Genomic DNA, 15,934 nt, shown 5'->3' on the forward strand with positions numbered 1-15,934 from the left:
AGTTTCCTCAACTCTTCTTGACTTCCCACCACAATCTGATAGATCAGCATAATTGCCTTGCCCAGGAATTGCTTTAGATAACTATTGTGGCTCATTTATTATGCTTCAAGCACCTTAGAGGGGAGGTTTTGGTTACTCTGCTCTTTGGAGCAAATGATGTATTTTTAAAGGTTTGTGGCTAGTGGATCAGCTCAAACTGTTGCCCTCACTCTCATGCTATAGATCAGTGCACCCCACCGCATGGAAAGGCCAGCCCTGAGTGCCCCACAACATTGCATAGTGTTCCAATTGTGGGAGAAGGAGGAGGAGATTGGAAGGTCACGTGAGTGTATTTGTGTCACTTTGTGATGCACATTTATACCACATGTTGGCTTGTAGAGCTTGGATTGTGTTAGAAGTGGGAGAAATGAACTGCGCCCTTTGAGTTCTTTCTTTCCTTCTTTTTAATCCACTGACAGAATGCACACCTGCAATGGTGCGAAGCGATGGAGGTTCGACAACAACATTCAGAGCTCCACTGTAACTTACATGTGCAGTCAAAAGTAGCCACACACAAAACTCACAGAGGAGAAAGAAGTGTGTGTGGGGGAGAGGGGGCTATCTTGCCTCCTCCTCCTCCATCTCTGCTTGCACCTTCAGCATGCCAACTAGCAAGGGACCTTCACTCACCCCCAACACCCTCTTGCTTCCTCATCCACTCTTGTATGGCAGCACCCAGCAAAATGGCCCCTTGCTGCTGCGGCCCCTCCCCAAATCTCTGGCTCCTCCTCCTTTCATTCCCTGCTCTTTCCTCAGTGACGGCAGTGGTGAGGGGCCATTTTGCTGGGCAGCCGTGTGAGAGAGAGTGAGAAAGGAAGGGCATGGTGGGGTGGGGGGAGGCTTCCTGCCCACAAATCCAGCTAAAATCAGCGTGCCCTGTTTCAGCACAGGCAAGGGCCTTGGGCAAGGTGCAGATAGTCCCAGGAGCAGCAGCAAGCAAGCAACCAGTTCAGCCCAAGGTCATACACAGGAGTTCCGAGGAGGTTTTGCAGGCACAGGCAGAGGCGAGGTCAGAGCAGTCCAAAGGTCAGTTCACAAGCGTCAGTTTTATCAAGCGTCAAGGCCAGTGAGGGGGTGTCCGAAAGCGTTGTCCAGATGGGTAGCCGAGGGTCTAGGAGCCTGTCAGAATGCAAAGCTGAGGTTAAGGCACTGTTGTTTGCAGCAGACAGCGGGCATCGGCGGGGCTGATTTATAGCTGGACATTAATCAGCACAGCTGGCTAATTAGGTCGGCGTGTTGCTTTTCAGGGAGGCCCCACACTGTGACTTCCTTTTGTTCTTTTGCTGCTTGCATCTGATTCTACGCCTTTCCAAGGGATGGATCATCTCAAGCTCTGCTTCCACCATTTGGGGAAATTCAGGAACTGCTCGAGAGGGGCCAGGTTGCTCCTGTAATGTTTCCAGGGGAGGACTGTCAGCCAAGGCCTCCTGTTCCTTGTTTACCTCTAGCTGGGGCCCATGGTGCTGGCTCTCCCCCTCCTCTTCTTCCTCAGATGAACCCTCCTCCATGTAAGGCATGACACAGTGTGAGGAAAGAGCAGAGAACAAAAGGAGGAAGAATAAAAAGGCAGGGGTAGGGAAAGCTAGTGGGAAGAGATATAATACCACTTGGCTGGAACACACATATCTTTGTAGCACATGGAAACCGCAAGCACCAGAAAAACCGTTGTAAAAGTAGTTTGGAAAACAATGGAATATTGAAAGAGAAACAGGGCATCTCTACATGAGCAATTTATTACTTGCTTGTGAGTGGTGACCCACGGAAGTTTGCAGGCCCTTTACACGACTTCGTCAACTTCTAGGACATCTCCTGTGCTTTTCCCCATTTATCCTGCTTTCAAAAAGATCGGAGATAAGCTAGAATTTTAAAAACAGTGGGATATCGCCAGTGTGTAATACTGGCGTAGTGCTAAAATTTGGCCACTAGTTGGCGCTGTTTCATTTAAAATATAGAAAGCCCCAGTAAGGCAGCCGAGAAAGCACGTTTTCAATTCCATGTCATGTGTTAATTGTCTAAAGGAGCCCATCCTAATAACGCCATGGAAATGGAAGCAGAAAGCTCCAGTAAGGCTGTGGGATTTTTCCATAATGTAGAGAAGCCCACAGTGTGAGGAGGACAGTTTGGGGTGTGCATTTTGTGATGTGCCAGTGAGCCAGGCATTACAATGCCAGTAAAAACCCTTCATGTGGATCAGCCCCTGGTCATGGAAGAACTGCTTTGAGGAATTGCTCTTTTCACTAACTGCTGACTAGGGATGGCAGAGAAATCCGCCACGGACTCCAATGAGGCCGCATTCTAAAGAACCCCCGGAGTCCGTGGTGGAACAGACTGCTCTCCCCCACCACCCTGCAAACTAAGGTTGGGATGGACCCTACCTGGCGCCAGCCGGTCTGGGTCCGTCCGCTTTGTTCCGCAGCCGGCCGCTGCCAGGCTGCGGACGCAAATGGCATCTGGTATAGCGGACGCCATTTGTGTCCCTGCCCTTTGCTGTGATTGGCTATGTAAATATTAACGTAGCCAATCACGGCAAAGGGCAGGGACGCAAATGGCATCCCCTACGCCAGATGCCATTTGCGGCTGCAGCCTGGCAGCGGATGGAAGTCAGGCTGTGGACAGCCCCGGCTGGTGGCTCCGTGGACTCGCTGTGGAGCGGAACCGGCCGGGAAGGATTCTGCGGGGAGGGACGGATTGCCTCCCCCCCCAGCGGACACTGGAACGGAATGGTAAGTGGGGTTCGTACACCCCTACTGCTGACATGGGGACTTCTGAGGGCTCTCGAGCAAAAGTTGTTGACTCTGTTTTTAACATATTTGTTTTATTATTGTTTTAATCATGTTCTATTTTTATTTTTAATACGTTTTTAAATGTTTTGGGTCTCATGATTGTTGGGTGTCATTTGCTTGGTGGAAAGGCAGGATACAAATTAAATCAATAAAAAGTTAAAAATCGACATTCTCCTGCAGCCCTTAGCTCCACCTTGTTCAACCGGGTTCCCTCCAGCTGTGTTAGACCACAGCTCCCATCATTCCCAGCCAGCAGGGCTAATGGTCAGGGGTTGCAGTCCAACACATCTGGAGGGAACCCGGTTGGGCAGGACTGCCTCAGCATAGTAAGCGCATGCCATGTGCCAGCCAGGATTGCTTGGGGCTGCCTCGCTCTCCCATAGAGATAGAAAGCTCCCCTCTGTTCTGAAGGAAGATGGTAGCCAACAACCAGAATCTGGGTTGGGATTCTCACTCCCCGGCATCTGGCATCTTGTGCATGGTGGCTGACCTCATAAACTGCCCAGTGAAGCAGCTCAGTGAAGTCTTTGAGGCAAAGAACACAGAGGATTCTTTGCTCAGTTTTAGGCAGGTGGTGAAAATGTTTTCTGATCCATTTGGCTTTTAACTGTTTTTAATATGAGGTTGGTTCCACTCTCTGGGATTTCAATGATAGCTCTACTATTCATCTGACCTGTTGTTCTGAATTTGTTTTAATGTCTTTTCCCCTTTTTGTACACTGCCATGGCAGGTTATAATCAATATTTTTAATGAATAGTATAAAAGCCCAGCTGGAGCAGACCAAACATCTTTCTAAGGCCAATCAGTGAGCATGAAAATGATGGACTTTCCTTGATTTTATCCCCAGTAGCATCTGGTGGTATACTGCAGCAAAAAACCCAACGATTTTGGACCCATGGGCACATTTGGGAATTTGAGACCATGCTGTGGGCACTACCACAAAATGCCTAATCAGTGGATCATCACTTTGATGTCTACCTGTTGCATCTATGGATCTTAGGCTGCATCTTATTCAGCAAAAATGTTTGTTTTGTGTCTACTGGACACCGTAAGAACTCTTTAATAATTTGGATAATTGCTTGTGGTGCAATGCAGCTAATGCTTTTTTTAAACATATGTTTTGGCAATGTTCAGAAGTTGCTTCTTTTGGGGAAGCTGTTATTACATAGATAAATTTTGTTCTTAAACGATCTTTAATAGTCACTGATGCACACGCTCTTTTAAATTATTTACGTGCTTCATGGAAATTTACAAATGGTCAGTGTAAATAGATTCTCTGTGCCCTTTTGACAGCGAAAAGACTGATATTACAACATTGGAAGGATAAATGCTCACCTCCTATAATCCAACGGATTGAGGACTTTACAGCGCTATCAATATTTGAATGGTAGGCATACAGACACTACCTTCAAATGGATACTTATTTTGATATTTGGTCCACTTGTGTTGAATCCCATGTATAATTGCTAGAAAGTTGTATGCATTTCATATAAATCCATGGATGGATATCAAAAACGTTGACAAACTTTTAAAAAGTATTTAAAAAAATCAGGTGCCTGTAGGCACCACATTGGAGATCTATTCATGGATGCCATTGGAGGTGCCTGCAGCCACCATGGCACCCATGGGCACCACGGTGGGAGCCCTTGGTATACCGCCTCTGCATGTCCATTTAGCTATCATGGTGGCCCCTACTTAGGAAATGGTTCAACAACATGTCCAGTCATTATCATTCATTCTAACGTATAGAGAGTCTAGGGCAGCCTTCCCTGATCTAGTGCCCTCCAGATGTGTTGGACTTCAAGTCCCATAATCCCCCAGCCAGCAATGGGATTGTGGCAGTTGTAATCCGGGAGTTTTAGTTCTCTGGGATTATAGGAATTGTGGTCAAAACACCTGGAGGGCACTAGGATGATGGAGGAGTTGTGAGCGGATGGATAGTTGTGTGTAAGGCAGCAAAGCCAGGAAGCCGATAGCCAGCAGCTCACTCTGGCTCTCCATGTGTCTCACTCTGCTAACTGCAGTTAGTCACATGGACTCACAATCCAGTTCCTCTGACGATAACCATATTAAAAATTTATTACGTGCAGCGCCTCCTGCCCTGTGTGTCCAAGCAAGAGGGAACACATTTTACCGCTTTTCGGGAAGTAATTAATGTCCGTTTCATTGCTTTACAGATTAATTTTTTTAAAAAATAGGGAAAAGTTATGGCTATAAAGGAAAGGGGTATAAGTCACTGCATAGAATGCTAACAGAACCCTCACTGTGCTGGTTGTATTCTCTATATTTTTCATGATGCATCCACCAGAAAGGATTGCAGAAGGACAAGTTGGTCATTTGAAAATGACATTCCAGTTATTGACTATTCTTACTAACATCCCAGAGTCCAGATGGTGGCAAAAACTAGCTGCTACAGAGTGGTAAAAAGGTCAAATTTAGCTTGTTCTCAAGCTAAATTTGACCTTTTTATCACTTCATAGTGTTTTGCCAGTGAACATTTTTTGCCATTGCAAATTTCAGCAGCGCTGCAGTGGTGGGCAGCAGGGGCCATGCCAGGGGGCAGAAGGGGACGCATGTGGCAAATGTCCCCCGGCCCCCGTCTACAGCAACCATCCAAGGTGTAAGATACAGCATTATCTGAATGATTTTACCACATGCAGTTATGATGATACACTTTGAGCAACCATCCTGTTCTACATTATGTAATGTTATAGTATAGGAGGAACTGGAAATACCACTCACTTGAAGTTCCTGTTCCCCACATGTCTTTGTAAAGTTTTCTGAGATGGGGGTAATTTGAAGTGCAGTTTTGTTGTTTGGGGGTGGTGGGAAAGAAGGGTGATTGGAATTAGAATTGAGGGTGCACAGCTGTATTTTTGGTACCTCTACATCCACTGGCCGCAAACATCCACAGTCAGCCTAATGCAGCCTTCTGGAATCTAGTGTCCTCCAGATGTTTTGGACCACAGTCCCCAGCATTCTTGACCATTGGCCATACTGGCTGGGACTGATGGGAGTTGAAGTCCAAAACATCTGGAGGGCACTAGGTTGGCAGAGGAAGGCTGGCAGAATGTGTTTAACAGCACATTCCTATGCATGTCTACTCGGAAACAAGTCCCATTGAGTTAAATGGGGCTTACTCCCAAGTAAGTGTGTTTAGGATTGCAGCCTAACTGTGCTTAACTTTGTATTGGATTGTGGCCACTGCATTTTATAGCCTGTTTGTAAAATGCTTATTTATAAATCCCTATTGATTTCAATGGGACTTACTTTCTGGTAAGAATGCTTCAGTTTTCAGCCTAAGGCTTAGTTTACACTCAGAACAGTAGAATTAACTTCTGTGCAAACACGGTTAAAAGTGGGCTTTTTTATTCATCATGTGAAGGGCCTAAAAGGCCATTTAGCTCTGCTCCCTGCTGTGAGGCAGGGCTGTCCACCCATCCATGTGCCCCACAGCCCATTACAAACACATGCACACACATCAGCCTATGCCATCCGGAGCAGATGAGGTGGACTGTGGGTGCATTGCAAAATAGACTTCCCCTGGTCCCGGAGCTCCCACATCGAAACCAAAGGGACTCTGGAAGCACAAGCCTTAAAGCATGTGGCTGAGTGATCTATTCATGGATAACCTAGAAAACTGCGCGCGGAGGGGTGGGGGTGGATATGAATCACTGCATCTATTTTTTCACTGTATCAGGACTTCTCTTTTACATGACAAACATGATTGTATTCAAAGAAAACTGAATGGCTTTATTTTGAGTTAAAGTATATTATTTTTCAAATTAATGGTTTAAAATAGCACAAACACAATTGCAGAACGAATCACAAGCATCTGCCACGAGGGATGCTTTCCCCGCCCCCCAGCCCCCAAACACGTACAGCAACAGTTCCGCGAAAAGAAATGAACTTGCATAACCTTATTCCTGTTGAAGATACACAGGAGATTAATGGGAGGAGTGGCTGTCGTTTGCAAATTTTCCTATAATGTTGTCCTTCTCTAAGCATTTTTACTTAATGGCTTCAAGATAATAATAATGATGATGAAGAATAATGAGAAGGAGAAGAAGATTTGTGAGAGTTTACATCTTTGATTCTGTCAGTTCTGCAGCAAATAATCATCAACGTTTCCAGGATGACTATTTCGAGATGGAGTCAGAAATGTAAAACAAAAATTAGAGGAACGGTCTTCACACTGCTCTAGGAGCCAAAATGCAAGCAGTGTGCTTGGATGCTCCTGGTAGTTGTCTTCTTTCTTTCTTTCTTTCTTTCTTTCCTTCTTTCTTTCTTTCTCCAGAGTGGTTTGGAAACCAAGAGGCACTCAGTAGGTGACTAATGGAGCCTCACGACTGCAACAACTTACATCTATGTCATAATGAAAGTCAAATATTTAAATGATTCATGCCACAGGTTATAATGCAGCAGGAAATAAATGCTTTATCTAGAGGCATGGATCTCAAGGGGAAAGCATTTGAGTCTCCATAAAGAGACTTTCCGAAGGAGGTGGTAATCAGAGGCAGAAGATAAAAGCAAGGTGAAGTGGGGAGTGGGAGAGAAGGCTAGGGAAATAATAATTCTAGAAAGAGTAAAAAGGAAAGCCAGATAGAAGAATGGAATACTAAACACAAAGAGAAGGTCTTATCTACACTACCAACTTATACTGGTGTTAACGGCGTTTTCACTGTCATGGCTCACCGCAAAGAATTCTAGGAACTGTAGTTTGCTGAGGTGCTGAGAATTCTGTAGTACAGATCCCTACCCCATGTCTATAAAACTACAATTCCCATGGTTCCTTGTGAAAAGGAAATTGCTCAGGACCATAGTTGTGGAGTGGGGCTGAAACAAATGAATCATTTTTAGCAATGTAAATTGCAGGCACGGGGCCCCTGACCCAAATCAGAAAGCAGTGGGGGGGAGTGTTAAAGCCCCCAACCCCCGTGCTAGGGTCCTGATCCAGACTGGGGGCTCCTTCACACTGAGCTTTTATCCTGCGATTGAGATTGCTCCTTCACAGAAGTTTGAGGGCTCTTTACATGATGCGGCGATCATTCAAGGCGTCTCCTGCACTAAATGCCCTTTGTTCTGTTTTAAATAGATTGCAGATCATGAGCTGTCAAATTACTCCCATTGTGTTCCGCTTCAGTTTCCTCCTTGAAAAGAGTAAAAGCAGCAAGAAGAGGAGCGAGGTCAATGAAACAGAATGGAAGCCTCAGATACGGGGAGAAGGAGCGGAGAAGGCGAGGGGGGAAAGGAAGCGTGTGTAAAGGGAGTCAGTTGTGATCCTGCATTTAAAACGGAGGCAGAAAGCCCCATTTTAAATGCAGGATTTTAGGCAGGTGTAGAGATGTCCTGGGTCTCCCACTCTTTGTTGTTGTTTATTCGGTCAGTCGCTTCCGACTCTTCGTGACCTCATGGACCAGCCCACGCCAGAGCTTCCTGTCGGCTGTCGCCACCTCCAGCTCCCCCAAGCTGCTACTCTTACTTTTCAGTAAAAAAAAAAGACGTAGCTGCTAGTTATGTCTTTAAAGTAATGTGCAGTTTGGCTCCCAGTTATAAGGAAAAGTATGCAAGCAGTATGTTACCCAATTTCTCACTAAGAACTTAAGCTGCTCCTAGTCTCCTTTTGACCAATGAATGCAAAGATTCTGAAATAGGCGACAGGCGCTAGGCACATGTTTTAAAGTATATGTTGGGCTTTTCTACACGAGGCATTTATTGGGCACTTGTCGTTCTCTATTCATGGTTGTTGAAACATCTTTAGATGGCATCATGACCCTCCGGTTCTGCTTCTGTGTTTAACCAGCACTTGGTGAGATTTTTTGGAGCAGGGAAAATGCAGCATTTAATTGTGAAAGTGAAAGAAAGCACGATTCCCTCTTGTGTATTTCTGTTATTCCACTATACCACAGTGTGACATAGATGTTATGTACTGGAAAAGCAGGAAAGGAAATGTGCCTTATGTAGAGCTGGGATTTCAGTTCTGCAATGAAACCAAAAGTAGATACAGGGCCGATTAACAGCCTTATGTAGAAAAGCTCGTTATTTCAGAAATACTTAATACATCTAAATAATTTTATACATATTGGGCTACCTGTATTTTGCTACTGATTCTCCTCCCCGAGAATCCTAACATTTCCCACTGCATCATAACATTTCTGATTACAGACAGGAATTACTTTTAAGTCAGTTTAAGTCTTTAGTGTATAATGGGCTATGTTCATGTTGTGTAGAGAGCCAGTAGATTATGCGGGATAAGGTTGGGCTTTCCATCCATGTGCATACTACACCAATGTCTGTAACATGCTTATTACATGCTTATTTGGCTCCCTATTCCTATCTGTCCTTTGAGATGCTCTATCCTCATTAGGCCATTTCCCCTTTGCTATGTCATCTTCTTCACCTGTGTGGATAGTGTCATTATATGGGCGTCTCTACACCTCCACTTTATTGTACATTCATGACTGTCCACTCACTGAATTGTGCGGGTCCATTACATGATGTCATCATTGTCCAGTGATTATCCCACCTATCCTGTGTTTTCCTCAAACGGAAAAAATGTGGTATTTTTCCAAATATGCGCAAATGAAGCACCATGACCTCCCCATGTATTTCTCCCCTAGCACAAATGAACCGCTGTGTGTTGGCAGTTGTGGGCAGTCGTTTTGGGTTGTTGGGGGTGCGGTTCTGATGGCGAAGGCGATGACAACAGGCTGTGGGGTGTGTTGCCTCCCCCTGCCAGCACCACTTTGGGTCCTTGCCATTTTCGGCCTGCAGCGTTCTAAACAAGGCAGCAGGTCAGCAGAATGGCAGAGCGGCAAGGCGGCAGAGCAACAGGTCGGGCTTCCAACCTGCCAGGACGCCCCCTGCTGTGCATTCGCAGCGAGTAAATGGCTGAGTAAATGGCAGAAATTGTCAAAAACACTGAATGAGGAAGTGGGGGGGCGGGGAGATCGGGGGGGCAGCCAGTAATGTGCAAGGGGAGGGAAAGGGGCAGGAACCAGGGAAGAGCTGTCGCGACACCCCAAGTATGTGTAATGCTTTTTTGTGGAAAGGTGGCAATGCCTCTGAGCAGCATCACCACCCCCGTGAGAAGGACAGAAATGACAACACGACAGGGACAGCCATCTAAAGAGAATGACCCAGTCCTGCAATGATACTGGATGGGGAAAGAACTGGCATTGATGTGGAATTCTCTGCCTGTGTGATGGAGCCCTATAGTTGGCTCTGGACTTAGTTATATCTGGGTTGAATCGGGAGTTTTCTGTCACTGTTCAGTTCTTCTTGGAAAGAGATGATAAAGTTCTTGTCTAGCTTCCTGCTGTGCCCTTTAAGCCCTCCACAACATCACCACTGCTGCCTTCTCCAGTGACCAGTCCCCTTCTAATGTTGCACTGGGAAGCCAGGGCCATATCCATGGATCTTTGTATTACACACCAGCGCGGTGGGGCATGAGGGGGGGTTTGCATTGTCAGCCTCAACTCCTTAACAATCCATGCCTCGGGGTTGTTTTTTACAGGTCCTTAAAAAATCACTTTGCATACGTATTCCGTTATTATATCTGTATGCTGCCCTCAGAGCACTGCACACGTCCCCTGTTTCTTACTCATAACAACCCTGAAAGGTAGATTTAGGCCTGGTCTTCACATGCTGCAGACCAAAGTGGAAAAATCTTGTGGTGGTATAACAGACTGTACCATCTGAGACTGTTTCCACCCTATCGGCTTCACTTTGTTTGCAACTTTGTTGCAATGTTTCCCCAATCGCAGCTTCTCCTTTTCCAGATTCCACAGTGCTTAAAGTCCCGGCTTATCATCGCTGTAGTCTGGGGCTCTGTGCTGTTTCCACTGAGCTCTAATCAAATTATGTTCTTGATGGCTTGGTGGGGTCTGGGTGGGGTCTGATTACCTCATCCGTGCTCCTGCCTCCTCAGCCGTATTTCCAAGACAACGGAAGGAGAAGCTAATGGAAGAGTACGGGATTTTTAAAAAGGAATCAGCTTTGCTGTGAAGAGAGGCTTCCTCCCTCTCCCCGCCTTTCTCCTTCCCCCTGAAAGTCCAGATGCACCTGCATTTCAGGAGCAAGCCTCATTGAGCACAATGGGAGTTACTTCCAAGTAGACACACATATGCTTGTGCTGGGAAAGTGGCGGGGGAGAACACAAAGAGGGAAACTAGCCCCCATTTTAACCCAGAGGACCTCATTGACCACAATGGGAGTTATTTCTGAAAAGACAGTAATGGGTTTGTTGTGGGAAAGAGAGCGAAACCAGCCCCCATTTTAATGCACAGGATCTCTGTACAGAAGCTGTGAATGAGTTACATCGTAAGGCAATGGACCGAAGCCTCGGGATCGCGCTTAATCGCATTTAAAGAATTGAGGGCTTTGTTATGTGCCATGTCAATTGAGGGGCCTCTCTGTCATTTCTGTGGTCATTGAGAGGGCAAGCCTCATTCAGCACAATGGGAGAACACATGCCTTGACTGGGGTGATGGGCTGTGTTCTAGTGCTTATTTTCAATGATATTTTAAAAGTTGCTACCTCGGCAGCCTGCTCCAAAATGGCGATGTAACTTCCAGAAAACAGGGAGGGAAAGGGCTGGATCACTGAGGTCAGAGCAACACACCCACAAAGGCTGGGCTACACGCCCCATGGGCAGGAGTATGATACCAGACCCAGTGTGGTTGTGGAAACAGGTCAGTAATGGAGCTGTGGTAAGCTGGAAAAGTCAGACTATAAGCAGTCTCAGAAGAAGTGGTTATTCAGCGATAAAATGCGGGGCTGGTGCTGAATGGCCATGATGTCATGAAAACACAAAGACCTCACCGCGCAGCCAGGTTGGAGTGAATCGCTGGTGGAAACACAGCCTATAAGGTTGTGGCCATTCAGCCCTGTCGTGACAGGGCCAACTGCTTGCCCCTTCCCTGTTACTCCCTTTAATTCCTCACCCCCCGCACACACACACACTCCAATCTGGATCCGGGAGCCACCACTTTAATTGCTCACAATACCATGAGGTCACATTGCTCTGTGGCACTGTGGGAAATGTAAATGGTGTCCAGTGTCCAGCTAGGTAATTTTGCTTAATGGTCGGGGGTGGGGGAGTTAAGATAGCCATGTGTATTACTTCAGTTGTGATGCACACAAATAACATTTATCTTTCCTTCCCCTCCAGCTGCCATTCCATCCCTTAAAACTGCATCGACATTCCGGCTACGTTACAGTAAGAACAACAAGAAAACTCTTTGCCAACCCTGATTTAAAAAATAATCAGTGGAGGCCAGCGGCTCAGTGGGGCAGTGAATCCACACCGGGTTTCAGTCAGAACCTGTCAGAACAATAGTTATCCAAGGTGTGGAACACTTAAATCATAGCGCTCGCTTAAGTCATAGCACTATCATGGCTACAGGAATAAAACGAAATCTGCACCTGATGCTTTCTGGGTATTGGGCTCTGTATTTGCCCCCAAGGTCCAGCCCTGGCTGCCCCACTGCTGGTGCCTCCCAGTACTGAGCAGAGTCTTCAGAATACTGCTGCTGGTACTACAGTTGTCCCCTGCTTCTGCCGCCATTAGATTTGCCCATCGCGACCCACCAAAGTAGGAAGGGGCCTACCAGAAGGCACTTTGCCGAGAGCTCTCACAGACCTGGTGCCCCTGGTATGCAGCCCTTTTAATAACTCGACTACAATAATTTGGGACTGCCAAGCCTCAAACGATCCAGAAAAGAAAGGAGTGAACCCCAAGCTGCCTCAGCGTTACCTTGGATGTTTGAATTCCCCTTCTTCCTGGGGACTTGTGATGTTGCGGATGCTACGCAGGCCTGTGCTGCGAAGGAGCCCAAGTTAAGAGCCTTCTCAGAACAGTGGTAATATATTGTCCCTCTGAACTCCCTGTGGTCAGCTGGCAGACTTACTGGAGATTCATGGGAACCTTTTGTGCAGGCCGCGTCTCCCTTTTATGCCTAATTATGATGTTTTTGCCATGAAATATGTTCTGGGCTTTGGAGCTGAAGTGCAGTGTAATCTATGAATACCAGGCTAAAGCACTCACAGAGTGCCGAGTGGCACACCACGTAGCACATCCGTAGGTCAGAGTTTGCAATCTTCCACTTGATGCTTTTGCATCAACTGTTGCACCGAACTTGGTTACCATTCACAAGCGCTTTTCTAATGTTCCTGTGTAGATGCATATAAATGTTAAAAATGCAGATTTTATTTACACTTGTCTTAGATTTTAGTACTGGATGTTTGTCATTATTGCTGGTATGTATTGATATTTATTAATGTTTGCTGTTCTATTATGGGAGGGGATTTTATCATGTAAGCCACTTTGGGAGGGGTTTTTGCCTTTAAAGGAGGCCTATAAATATTTTAAATAAACACATACATAAATAAAAGATTCATAAGCAGGTTATTAATTCCTCTCTCAGACCCTTCCCATGCATCTGTTCTGTCTTGCAAACTATATATGGATGAGCACATTTGACATAGTGGGCAGCTTGGAATGTAATAAACATAGTTTACCATTACAAGCATGAGCTGAAATGAGCCTCTTCCCCTGACACAGCCTTGAGGAGATCAGGAGCTTCCACTTCCACTGTAGTTTCACAGCAGTTTGCAATGTCTTCCAGGTAAACTGTAGTTCAGTGTTCTTCACTGCAAGGCCTGTGGGCTACTGGCAGCTCCCTATCCCCTCTTCCCCCCGCCCCCGCCACTCACTCACTCACTCACTCACTCTATCTTTTTGCAGTAGGTGCTTACTCAGCAGGGGCTCTTACCATGTTTGCTTTTGGGTGGACTGGCTGCTGTGACCTGGACCACTGGAGGAGGCTTTGGGGTTTCTCAGCTGTGAGGCTTGTGTGTGGGGTGGGGGGAGAATGCAGGAACAATCAGCCAATTAGCTGGGGTTGGAGCAGCTGCAGTGGGCACTGCACAGGCACTGGAGGGGTAACTGAGTGTGTGGGAGGGAAAGAGCGCAATGCCGGCCTGCGCGGGGAGATTCTGCAGCACTGAGTAGAGCAGAGAACTCTCCCAGTGACGAGAAAAAGATCCATCCCAACCCAAGGACCAACTGAGCCTGTCAAAATTTGCCAGCCTGGTGATTTGGTAACTGACTGATGAGGCTCCGCTTGGATGATGTGGAGGGGGGAGAGGGAGGAGAAGCCTGAAAAGGCTTCTTTTCCAGCTGACTGGTGCACAGTGTCATCGCTTGACTGGGGTTGGGGAGAGAGGCTCCCATAGCTGGGAAAAGGCCCCCATGTGGCCTTGGTGGTGGTGCCTGGAGCCAAAGTGGCTCCTGCTGGAAAAATAGTGAAGATCACTGCTGTAGTTAGTATTAACTACAGTTAGTTGAAACAAACCTACTTCAAACCATAGTTTACAAAGGTAGCTTGTTTCAACTATCTGTCATTAAGAGTAACTACACTTTAGGGTTCAGATGACTGATGATTGGAGGAAAGGGGGTGGGTCCAGGGGAGGGGGGCATAGCCATCTGGGGAACCCTAGAGGGCCTGATTTAGCCCCCAGGCCTAAGGGTCTGCCCCCTACCCTATCATATGCTACAGAACTCTCTGCAACATGCTGGGGCTCATAGGAAGTTGTGCACAGATTCCACAGCAGATACACTGGTGTGAAAAAGTCCCCTAAGTATAGGAATCTTCAAGGGCACCTGCACAAATGGAGTTCAGCTACTCTTCGATCTCCCTTAGTTTAGCTGATCTGCTGTAAGCAGATAATACAGACACAACAAGATAAAGGGGCATCTTTCTCTTTCTCAAAATAGTCAGTGGTGAGAAAATGGTGAGGAACTCCAAGCAAGCACCAGAGAGCTGAGTTGCTGGGGTCTCAGAGCTACTTGTATGAGACTGCAGAAGCTGAGGGGAGAAATGACCATGAATGGTAAGAACTTTAAGAAACCTCTACTAATGTAATACACATTTCTTAGATGTTGGGAGGAACTGTGGTTGCATTACAGGAAGGCCACAAGCTTCTGGTGACACATTCACAAGGAAAGGATTTGGAGGAGGGGTAAAGGACCACCTAAACCACATATGGTCCCGTTACTGAAGAATCATCTGCATTTGAAAAAGGGCTGTAACGGTTTACTGTTCACAGAACTTGTTTTGTTGGGGTTTTGTAGGAAACAGGAAGAGTGTAGGTGTCTGCAAAGATAAAGAGACTAAGCAGAATTCTTAAATGGGTGGTCAGAAAGAATGCTCCATAAATTTCATCCAAATTTCTTCCCTCTCTGATCAACATTTGCATAAAAAATACCCTGACACCCCCCTCTCAATTTACTGACACCCCTTCCCCACTCTATTCAGAGACTGTCGGGCCTGGGCTGTAGGCAGCTGACAGAGAGCAGCCAGAAGCTGGGAGCCAGGAGTTGTGCCAGACAGCTGGAGCCTAATAATATACCAAAACACACCAGAGCTGGGAAGAACTTGTTGTTCAGGCAAGGCACCAACACAGACAGGAAATCCTGTATAGCCTTCCTGTCTGAGAGGGCCCAATGGCCAGCCTAGGTGGGCAGGGCCAGACCAAAGCCAGAGAATACTTCTTGGCCCTAGAAGATGCTCCAAGCCACAGATTTGGCAGCTGCACAGAGAGATCTTTTCTACATGAGGCTGTTAATCAGCTATTACTTCACTGCATGCACTTTCGGTTTTGTTGCAGGATTGAGATCCAAGCACTATACAAGGAGTGTTTCCTTTTCTGCTTTTTCTCTACATAACCTCTAGGTAGCATTGTGGTATAGTGGAATAGCGCAAATACATAAGAGGAAATCACACTTTCTTTCGCTTTCACAATTAAATGCTGCGTTTTCCTTGGTCTAAAAAGACTCTCCAAAAGTACTGATTAGACACAGAAGGAAAACTGGAGGGTCATGAGGTCATCTAAAGAACCTGTAAATGCTAGTAGGGAATGAAAAGTGCATGATAAATGCCTTGTGTAGAAGAGCTCACTGTCAAGGACTCCCAGTTCTAGGCCTGGGACTTCCTTACAAAGACTGAAGTAGGGTGGCCAGTTGTAAATTGCCAAAATAGAGGATATGCATCACCAAAGTAGAGGACAAAAGAGGACAATGATGTACATGAAATGTGCGTATGCTAATA

The sequence above is a fragment of the Heloderma suspectum genome, chromosome 4 (assembly GCF_057233095.1).
Source record: "Heloderma suspectum isolate Gila_16-S chromosome 4, 16-S_ref, whole genome shotgun sequence".
NCBI classification, from domain to species: domain Eukaryota; kingdom Metazoa; phylum Chordata; class Lepidosauria; order Squamata; family Helodermatidae; genus Heloderma; species Heloderma suspectum.